The 10,504-nt window shown below is 45.9% G+C and overlaps 1 long non-coding RNA gene and 1 pseudogene across 1 annotated transcript; one reads left to right on the top strand and one right to left on the bottom strand.

The window, feature by feature from the left end:
* LOC104859961 overlaps positions 1-6,062 on the top strand; it is a 29,088-nt pseudogene extending 23,026 nt beyond the window's left edge.
* LOC109117927 lies at positions 559-10,479 on the bottom strand. Its single transcript, XR_002025237.1, has 4 exons — positions 9,556-10,479; positions 9,357-9,465; positions 5,571-5,656; positions 559-737 (listed from the first exon to the last, which is right to left on the bottom strand). It is a non-coding gene; the product is annotated as an uncharacterized LOC109117927 (long non-coding RNA).
* Between the last annotated feature and the right edge of the window lie 25 nt (positions 10,480-10,504).

A 10,504-nucleotide genomic window follows, 5' to 3' on the forward strand; every position in this document is an offset into this window, starting at 1 on the left:
AAGAAATCTAATGACACCTAGCACAGGAGCCATGGCTTTGACGCCAGACAAACCTAGTGCAGGAAATGGTTCTGTGTCTGCCTGCTCTGTGACTCCAAGGGCATTGTGAAGCCTGTCACAGATACAGTTGCTTTATCTCTAAAATGCAGTTAAACTCATCTTGCAGGCTCTGCATGGAAGTAAGTGAGGTCTTACATGCAGAGCTTCATACTCAAAATAGCAATTATTATTCTTCATTAACCAACAAATACACCATAAGTATGTAAAACATTTGGGTCTCAAAAACAATCCAGAGCAGTATAGGGATGGAAGCACCTTCTTAGAAAGCATGATGAGGGACCAAAGGAAAATCCTCACTTGTTCCACAAAGATGCTCTCAGAATCCTCCAGCTAGAGGGAACATAGGAGCCAGATGACCTGGTGAGGCGAGGCTTTTGAGGAAAGTGAGTTTGGAGCCAATAATGAAAGAATGGCAAGAAGTTAGTTCATGAAAAACAAAAAAACCATAAAAACATTTTTGCATAATGAACAACACGGAAACCTATTCTGGTAGAACAACCAGTGGGAGGTCCCCCCTTAGTAGGAGCCCCAGTGTTACAGATTGTGTGTAGATGTCCCCCAAAGCTTCATGTGGTCACAGATGGTGTTTTGGAGAGGTGGCAGGATCTACGATGTGGGATGCTGGGGTGAAGGCTGCCCCATCATGTGGGATTGTTGCCTGCCCTCATGACGAGCACCTGCACAGAATATAAGAGACAGAGACAATGATGCTGCCATCTCTTAGTGCTGTTTGTCTTTTACTGCCTCCTGCCCACTCTGTGAGGACCCTCTGTCATGCCAACCTGCCTTCCAACCTGTCAAGTGGGGAATGAAACCTCTACAAACTGTGAGCTACAACAAATCTTTTCTCTTTGAACATTGAGTGTCAGGTGTTTTGTCTCAGCAATAACAACAGTGAATAAGACACAGGGCAACACAGGAGGTCGGGCCCTGGTGAATAAGAGGATGGATTTATGACCTGGGAGTGTCAGGAAGCTATTCAAGAGTATCAAGTGAGTACGTGGGCGATGTGACACAGTTAAGTCACGTTCAAATCATGCTCAGCTCTCAGGATGTGGAGCAGATGGAAAGGGCTGGCAGGGGCATGGTAGGAGGCATTACAGGAGTCTGGGAACACAAGGCAGCAATTCAAAGAGGAGCCTTTTGTGGGCACAGAATGGAGGGGACGTAATGAACTGATAGGTAAATCATCCAGCATCATTGGTGGATCCGATGAGGCAGCATGAGGGAAAGGCTCACTGTCTCTCCTTCAGGGTTTCTGGCCCTGTGGCTGGAGGAACAGAGGTTGCTGATCCTGACCAGCTGTTAGTGCTACGAACCCTGCTGTGAGTGGGGAGAGCAGTTGATACTGCAGGGAAGAATAAGAAGAAGCAAAAGAGACTTCATTGCTGTGGTCACTGACATCTGTCTGCAGATTAAACTGATTCAACACTGAAAAATAGTCTAACCTCCTGGAACATTCCTGGCAGGCAGTGACAGTCTATCCTCCTGAGTGGTCCTGTGAACAAGCGTAGGATCCTGGAGACTGAGCTCCAGGGGTGGTGGAACTGAAGGGGTAGAGGAGCTGAGGCCAGCAGCAGTCCGCAGCTCAGGAGCCCAGGCCCCTGTCCCTGTGCCTGAGTGTGTTGCATGGGTCAAGCCTCACCTGACTCTCTGCTCCCTTTTCTAGGGGACCATGGTCATGACCAATTTGACTGCGCTGCACAGGGACCCCACAGAGTGGGCGACTCCAGACACATTCACCCCAGAGCATTTCCTGGAGAATGGACAGTTTAAGAAAAGGGAATCCTTTCTGCCTTTCTCATTGGGTGAGCTCTGATGACAAGGAGTGAGATCGCAGAAGTTCCTCCCTGCAGTCTTCCTCCTCTTCTCTGTAGTCCTTTGCTTTCAATAAGATTCTTCCTCCTGGCTCGGCTCAGCACTACTCCATGTTGCTGGTGGCTGTGGTCCAGTGGACCTGGATTCCTCATTGGCTCAAAAAATCCCTGAGATTCGGCCATGCCCTTTCTTCTGATGGAGTTTTCATCTTTCCTTTGATCTCTTTTACATAGCATTGGGATGAGGGATACAGACCCATAACCTGACTCTTACGCACAAAGAAGGTTTTACATCTGCCATCTTCATAGAGTGGTTAATTGTCACAGATTCTTCTGAACTTCACAAATTCAGCTCACACCAAAATAGAGATGATATTTAAACATGGAGAATGTGAGGTAGCAAGGGAAAGGGGCTACTTACCTTACGGGCATTAGACAGTGATTTAAATACCATCAGCTTACCTAGATTGGGATATGCTTTATAAGAAATTCTTGAAGATGTCTTTTTTGCCTCCATAAATATGAATTACTTTTCAAAACTCAAGCTAGTAAATTTATATTTTATGCGGCTTGAACAGTCAAAAGCTGATTCATTGAAATCTTTCTCTTTGTTTTATTTTCAGTCCAATGGCCTTTTGAAAATCTAACATCATAAAATCAATAGCAAATTATCTTATTGTATACCCTAGTGCAAAGATAGTGAACCTTTTAGAGACAAGTGCCAAAACTTCAACCCAAGACCTAGTGATTTATTGCAAACTGTTAACACTAGAAAAAACAGCTCATACATTCACATCCTTTGTCTTCAAGGGAATACAAATAACATGCAGGCTAGAGATTGTCCACCACTGCCCTCGTGTAAATGGACAAGGTTCAAATTCCCATCAGCATTTTGATACTGGAGGAAAGAGACTTTGTAGCCAGGGTCACTGACATCTGTTTGCACATTAAACTGATTCTACACTGAAAAATAGTCTAACCTCCCTGGAACATTCCCCACAGGCAATGCCAGTCTGGAGATAAGGCAAGAGAGGCATAACCAAACCTGGCAATTATAATCATGATATTGCTGTGGATGGTATGGAGTCAGCGTCAATCAGTTTTATCAAAACCTAAAGTTTGTGTCTTCCTCACGCTGTCTTTTGAAAATAGCAGTGTTCTCCCCACAAACCTGCTGTGGAAAGCATGGGATTTGCTTATAATTAATTTACAGTAAAAGACACATTGACTTTCTAAAGAAGCATCATTTTACTGCTGGTGAAAACGAGGCTCAGAGTGAAACGATCTGGGTGATCCTCCAAGGTTTCTAACCATGTGGAACAGAGGTTGCTGGCCCTGACCACCTGTTAGTGCTACTAACCCTGCTATTGAGTGGGGAGACCACAGTCCATGATTATTCTGTCTGCTGTGCCGCACTGGATGTGTCTGGGCTGATTCTGATTGTATCCCGTCTTCCCACACACCACGTCACCTATGCACACCATAAAAAGTCACTTCTAACATGAAAGCTTGTCTCAGATGTAGGAATGCCTTGCAGGCTTCCTGTTCATAATATTATCATGTTTTGTCTCACCGCACAAAGTTTCAGATGCACACTTCAATTATTATAACCATTCTTGTTCATGGCATTAGATCTGTGAGAAGCTGATGCCGTAGGAATATGGCCCCTTGCTCATTCCACAAAAGTGCTTCACCTTATAATTGCTGCACCTCTGCTGACAGGAATCTACATGGATTCCACACCTTTAAAAGAGGAAAGGATCCCCCTGTAAGCCATGTGATGCCCACCTGCATGTCATTTCTTCACATTTCGAGAGCCTCTTCTGCATAGCTGCCTCATGTGTCACCATGTTCAAAATTTCTTCCGTCTAAATTAGCTATAGCGTGAGGAGGACTTATAGGGATACACTGGTGCTTTGAAATTGGGAACTGTAGTACATTCTTTTGAAAAGAGACTTTGCAAACGGATTATCTCAGGCAGCATTTACCAGTGCATAACCACTAATGATTAAACAGGTAAAGAGGCAAGTGACTATTTGTCATCCTTTTTAAAGCAAATAATACATGCCATGTGATTGGGATCTTTTCCTGGTCACAGCACAAGAGTTGGAGAGAGAGATTTTTGACAAGTGAGAAAGATTTCCTTTTGTGAATAGTCTAATAATCCCAGTCACACAGTGGTCACTGATGAAGAGAGTTCTTTAAACCTGTTTCTGGACTCTGCAGGTCCATTTCTGCAAAATATATTGATTTGTCTAACAGAATCTTGGGACAAGTGGTTTGGTATCCTTTTCACAAGTTGCTCACCCTACATACATGGGATAGGCACAGAATAAAGATAAAAACACTCTTGAATTAGGCGCAGGGCAGTGGAAAACAACAGGGAGAAAGTCACAAAGCAGTGGCATACTTGCCGGTTACACCAGTTACATTTACATTTACTGAGCACTTTTGCATGCATAATCTTAAGCTATTTTTATGACACCATCATCCCATCCCTAACATCCTGGGTTTGTGAGTCTGGGCCCTAGGATGATAGGGTTGAAGGACACTAGGGACTTGTGCTGCTCAGGGTGCTGAAGAAGGGCAGAGTAGGAGCCGATAAGATGCCAAATACACAGCAACGGAAAATGCATGCCAGCTCTCACATGCAACAGGACAATTAACACTCGCCTTGCATTAAACTTTTTCCTTTTTTATGAGCACATATTTTAATACAGACTAATGCGTTTCGTTTTATTTAGCAGGTTTGCACATTCACTTGATACACTTTAATCATTGCCCCCATCACCTCCACTTCTCATCTCTCCCCGTGGACTGAACACTTTTAAATGATCAACATGTTGATGTGCAGAGGTGGGTAGCATTTGATACAGGCGTTGAGACAGCTAAGGGGACAGAGGCAATGTGAACACAGAGATCCTTGGATCCCACTGCAGTCACCTATCAGATATCTGTGAGCTCAATGAAGGGAAAGCGTCTTCAGGAAGAGTGACCTTCAGGTCCCTGGGAAGTAACCTTGGCCACTATCATAACGCTGTACTGTACTGTGTGGCCTCCCAAATCAGTGATTTTTGAGTTCATGTAGAGTAGATGAGATTAGAGGGCTTCTTCAGTTTTTTTCCTGGTTATGATATCTCATTTCATGCAAGTTTCTCTGCTTCTGTGCTTTTATGAGTCCCAAGACAGGTATTTTGAAGCATATGGTACTACAAAGGTTAATTATGATGTACTCAAGGTTCTTTAGTCTTTCCAACCTTCTTTCCAACACTGTCCCACCATGGTGGCCTCCAATACCCTCAACATTGAGTTTCTATCCCTTTTTCCTCAGTTCTCCATGCTCACATTGGAAGCAGAGGCCCTGAACAAGACAGAAAGTGCAAAGAGGAAGGAACGGGCAGCTCCATCTGGAGGGCCGTGCTTGTCAGGGGGTCCCCACAGTGCAGGAGGGTAACAGGCATAGGGAAGTGGCTTGGATGTTAGGAGCCCAGTGGTGTCATTTACTTCTTTATACTTTGCTGTTTCCTTCTAAGGTTGAGGCACATCACATAATTTTGTTGTTGCTTCATTGACTGCTTCGTGGTTGGTTATTAAATGAGTTTTGAAATATTCAGACAAGATACCACTGTCTGAGTCAGCCCAGGCCTCCCCCTTCCATTAATCCGTACTCTGCTTCTTCACCCCACAACTAACCTGTAAATGCATTTGATCTTGTGATCCTGGATTTCCACTTTCCGTCCTTTGGTGAATTCAAGTGGTTGTCAGACACACAGAGAAAGCTGGATGTAAAGCACAAGGTCAGGATTTGTTGGAAGGAGTGGAGAATACCAATTTCTAGATGCAACAGTGCCACCTAGAAATACATAGTTTGTTTTTGTCCCACAGGAAAACGCGCATGCCTTGGAGAACAGCTGGCTAGGTCTGAGCTGTTTATTTTCTTCACTTCCCTTCTGCAAAAATTTACCTTCAAGCCCCCCAAGAATGAAAAGCTGAGCCTGAAGGTTAGGATGAGCCTGACACATGCTCCAGAGAGCTACAACATCTGTGCTATCCCCAGGGCATGATGCCTGAGAAGGGAGTGAAAGCCAAGAAAGAAGAAATGGCAGCTCTCTGAAGCCTCTGGTGCCCACACAGATGTGAGGGGACAGAATGGAGGTGGGGGAGGAAAGAAGCGAGGAATTGGGCTGAGAGGAAATTGGATCACCATCGAGCTCTGCTATTTCCTTCAGAATCAATATAGGGCAATCATGTACGGATGATGTGATTTATTTTTTCATCCTGGAGATGGGAGGAATGGGGATTTTTCTCTCTCTAAATACACTTCTTTGTAAGAATCAAAGGAAATAACAGAATAATGGACTTTAATTGATTTGTAAGCAATAAAGCACATGATAAAATTATAGTTGCACTGATCCTTTTACTTGCCTTCTTTTACAGCCAAGTATCTGCATGTGATGTGTGGCAATTTCTCAGGTTCAAGTTTTACCAAACAGCCAACAAGAGTTAGAAGTGGGACCCGGGGTACGGACACACAGCATGACAAAATGCTCTCCCCTTTGGGAATGCTACTCAGTGCTTGATCTTGTTTCTGCCTCAGAATGCACTTCTGGGAGGGCATCAGGGAAGGTATGTTTCCCTTTATACAGGCAGTGAAAGCACCTGGTGTAAACACAGCTTTTTTTGTGGATATAAGGAAGCACTGCCTTGACCTGTGACCCTGTTCCACGTAGCACAGCTGACCAAGCCCGGGATCCAGGTTTACAGAACAAATGTGGAAACTTGTTTTGTTTTCAGAATGTATTCCTCAGTCTCAAAATGGCACAGCAATGAGTGCCGGCAACTCAGCTTCTCCGGGACAACATGTTTAAATCTGGAAAATAATAGCTCGGACAGGTATCAAATTGTGTGGAGGTTAACAGGGAACCAATAAAGAGCTGATAGAGAAGAAGACATAGGACTGAATGACACAGAAAAATAGATCACACTGCTGAGGAGAGACCATGCAGTGACCCTAACAGTGATTGCCTAGCTGCTAGATGGGAGGCGAAGTGAAATGAACATCATTTTGGTCACAAAGAACCAGAGAACTGCATTGGAACAGAACGAAACATCAGCAGTTGGATCACAAGGAAGACAGGGTTCAATGCTTCCAGAGCGGCCTTATACAGACACCAGTTGACAAGTGACCTCGGTGCAACAGCCACAGCCACAATGGTGGAGAAAGAGGTCAGAGGGCGGCTGCTGTAGGGTGGGTTGAGTGTTTGGTCCTGGCTCTCAGAGCAGCTCCTTGGTGGCTTCACACTGCCAAGCCCCCACGGTGGATGAGGGAAAGACAAGCAGGGGAGACTGCAGGCTCTTGGAGAGTAGATGGGATGGGTCTTAGTTACTTTTCTCATTGCTGAGACAAAATCCTCGACTTCCAAAGTTAATGTGGCAAAGGTTAATTTAGCTAATTTTTCAGAAGTTTCAGTCCAAAATTGGCTGGCTCAACGGCAGGGTGACCCATGGCTGACAGGCAACAGTTGTGATGGCAGAAGACAGCAAAAGCAATAAGGGACCTTAACAGCATCCTTCAGTCTCTTTTATTTCAGACTGCTAAGGGTGAGTAGCACTCATACCCTTAATCCTAGCACCCTTGTGCCTAGCATTGCGAGGTGAATTAATCTTACACTCTAGATTCAGCCACCTGTGAAAAAGCCCCACATAGGACCAAATGAGGCTTTTGGGGGACACCTAACCACAAGCTATAACGTTCTGCCCCTGGTCCACCTCCCAAGACTCGTGGACATGCCTTTAGGCAAAAGGCATTTAGTCCATCTCCAAAAGTTGCCAAAAATCTAACAGTATTCAGCTTTGCTGAAAGTCCAAATCCAAAGTCCTAGCTGCCAGCCCCTGAAGAACTGAAAGCAGGTTAAATACTTCCAATATTCAGTGACACCAGAAAGACCGCATCATTCCGCAAGTTATAAATTGACACAAAGGAATGGGACCAAAGCAAATCTAAAATCCAACAAGTCAAACACTAATTCCCACTACTCCATATCTGCCATGCCTGGCAAACTGTGGCAAGCTGTGAACTCCAAAAGACTTGGGAGGCTCCACTCCTGCAGCACTGTGGGTGGTTGTAGCTCCACGGCTTCTCTATGGAGAAAGTCCAACCAAAGTCCTAGCTGCCAGCCCCTGAAGAACTGAAAGCAGGTTAAATACTTCCAATATTCAGTGACACCAGAAAGACCGCATCATTCCGCAAGTTATAAATTGACACAAAGGAATGGGACCAAAGCAAATCTAAAATCCAACAAGTCAAACACTAATTCCCACTACTCCATATCTGCCATGCCTGGCAAACTGTGGCAAGCTGTGAACTCCAAAAGACTTGGGAGGCTCCACTCCTGCAGCACTGTGGGTGGTTGTAGCTCCACGGCTTCTCTATGGGGCTGGCTCTGCTCACTCCTTGAAGTTTTCTGCAGACAATCCAGATTCTTGGCTTCTCCAAACATCTGTGCTATATACAGTGCCTTCTGCTTCACACTCACAGGTTCACACACTGCCTTCTCAGGGACACACTGCCTGGCCTCCCAGGCCTTCTTCTCAAATCCGAGTAGAAGACTTCCTCTCCCCACAACTCTTGCGTTGTGCGTGCCCCTAAAACTAGCACCACACGGTTGATGTCAAGGTCTGCTGCCAGCTGGGGCAGTAGCCAGGCTTCATTTGTTCTTGGCTGTAATTATCCAGTGCCTACAAACCAGTCTCGAGCTTCCCCAAGCCACTGTCTTTCCAGAACATGATGCTCTCGGAATCTCTTCATAAAGCAAAGTCCTTCACTTTTATAATTTTGAAGCTGCAAAGGGTGGAGTCCTTCTCTTGTGATTCCCTTAGGCCATTTTGCTGTTCTCCTGTTCCTTCTCAGCCTTCAAGGTCTCCTCTGCTCTGTCTTCACCTTCCACAGCACTGCTGGAGCTTCTCTCTTGGCCAAACTCAGAACATTTTGAATCTTTCTGCTGGGCTCTTTGCTCTTGACCCTCAACGTAAACCTGGCTAAGAAATCCATGAGAAGAGCCTCTAATTCAGCCTTTATAAAGGTAATCACCTCCAGCATTATTTTTAATGCAAAAACAATTTAAAAAAGAGAAGGAGGGGGAGAACTAATCTGAATACCTGTTGATACAGGGACAAGCAAATAAACCGAGATACAGTAACACAAGATTACCTTTCAAATCGAATGAATCAGGATAATAATGTGGAATCAGGCAGAAGACAATTTAAACAGCAGTTGAGCTGTAGAGAAATTTTCTACATAAATATTAGAAATAGTGTTCAATTCGGTAACAACTGTATTGAAATAGCAACATACATGGACTGGAAGGACACATGCTGAATCCTGACTCCGCCTTACCCTGGCTTGGAAAAAAATAAAACTCCAATTTTTTTTTTAGGTTTTCCCTTGAAACAATTTTTAAGCAGACTGGGTATGTCTACCTTGAATACACGTGAGTGTGCCGAGGTCTCCCAGAACTGAGCCGCTTCTGTGGAGGACTCAGATGAGGAGAAACAGGGAGGCACCTCAGCCTGGCATGGACTTTGGAGCCTGGACACACAGAAACTTCACAATCAGGCAAAAATAAAGAAATGAATAAAGCCCAGGATAAAGACATTTCTGCCATAAATGTTACCTAACCTCCTATGATGAACCCAGCCCAGTGCTGGGAGTTTTGGTGCCATTCTTTCTCCTCTGCAGAGCGCTCTCAGAGAGAAGGCTTCCTCTGGGAATCTTTCACACTCAGGGATTCCCTTATTCCTGCGCAGTGCATGTTCTCAACCCAAGTCAGGACTGAAATGATCGTCCCTTGCCCAGCTCTGTGAGATGCAGCCTCTCATGTGAGGGCAGAGTGTGCTGCCCGCCTGATGGTAAGTTCCTAAGACAGATCCAGAGCTGCTGCTGCCAGAGAGCCAGCGGGCCTGGTGACAGTGATGGGAAATCGGGCTCCACTGACTATGGCACTCTCAGGCTGAGGGGGCCTGGAAATGAGGAGCCCAGCAGCCTGAGCCCTGGGTGTGTGCCAGAAAATGGATTTTATGATAAAGGAAGAAAGCACTGCTAGCCAGCCTGTTCCAGGAAAGATGTGGGGAGTCCAGGGGTGCAGAGTCTCTATCCCCTGTCCAGGGTGCAGCAGAGGCCTGGCTCATAGAGGGAACAGGAAGGCCAGGGAGGGAGGAACTGCAGGGCAGAGGGCAGAGGGCAGAGAAGTGGTACAATTCGCGGGAGGCCGGGCAGAGCAGATCTGGTGGGCAGGGCAGCCTGGACACCAAGGTAGTTACCTGTGTGGATAGTCCTTTGTGCGGTCCTAAGAAGGCCCAGGGCAAGTCCTCTGCATGCTGGCCACGGTGGGCTCCCTGGTGGCCGCCCTCTGGGGCGCGCTTCACCTCCGCACTCTTCTGCTGGGCGCTGTTGCCTTCCTGTTCTTTGTAGATTTCCTCAAAAGGAGGCGCCCAAAGAACTACCCTCCAGGACCCTGGCGCCTGCCTTTCCTGGGAAACATTTTCCACCTGGATCTTGCAAAGACTCATCTGGAGCTTAAGCAGGTAGGAGTAAGGAGGGAGGCTGGTGGTGTCCTCAGCAGCCCACC

Source organism: Fukomys damarensis, unplaced genomic scaffold (genome assembly GCF_012274545.1).
Source record: "Fukomys damarensis isolate Sample0158 unplaced genomic scaffold, DMR_v1.0_HiC HiC_scaffold_23, whole genome shotgun sequence".
Classification (NCBI taxonomy): domain Eukaryota; kingdom Metazoa; phylum Chordata; class Mammalia; order Rodentia; family Bathyergidae; genus Fukomys; species Fukomys damarensis.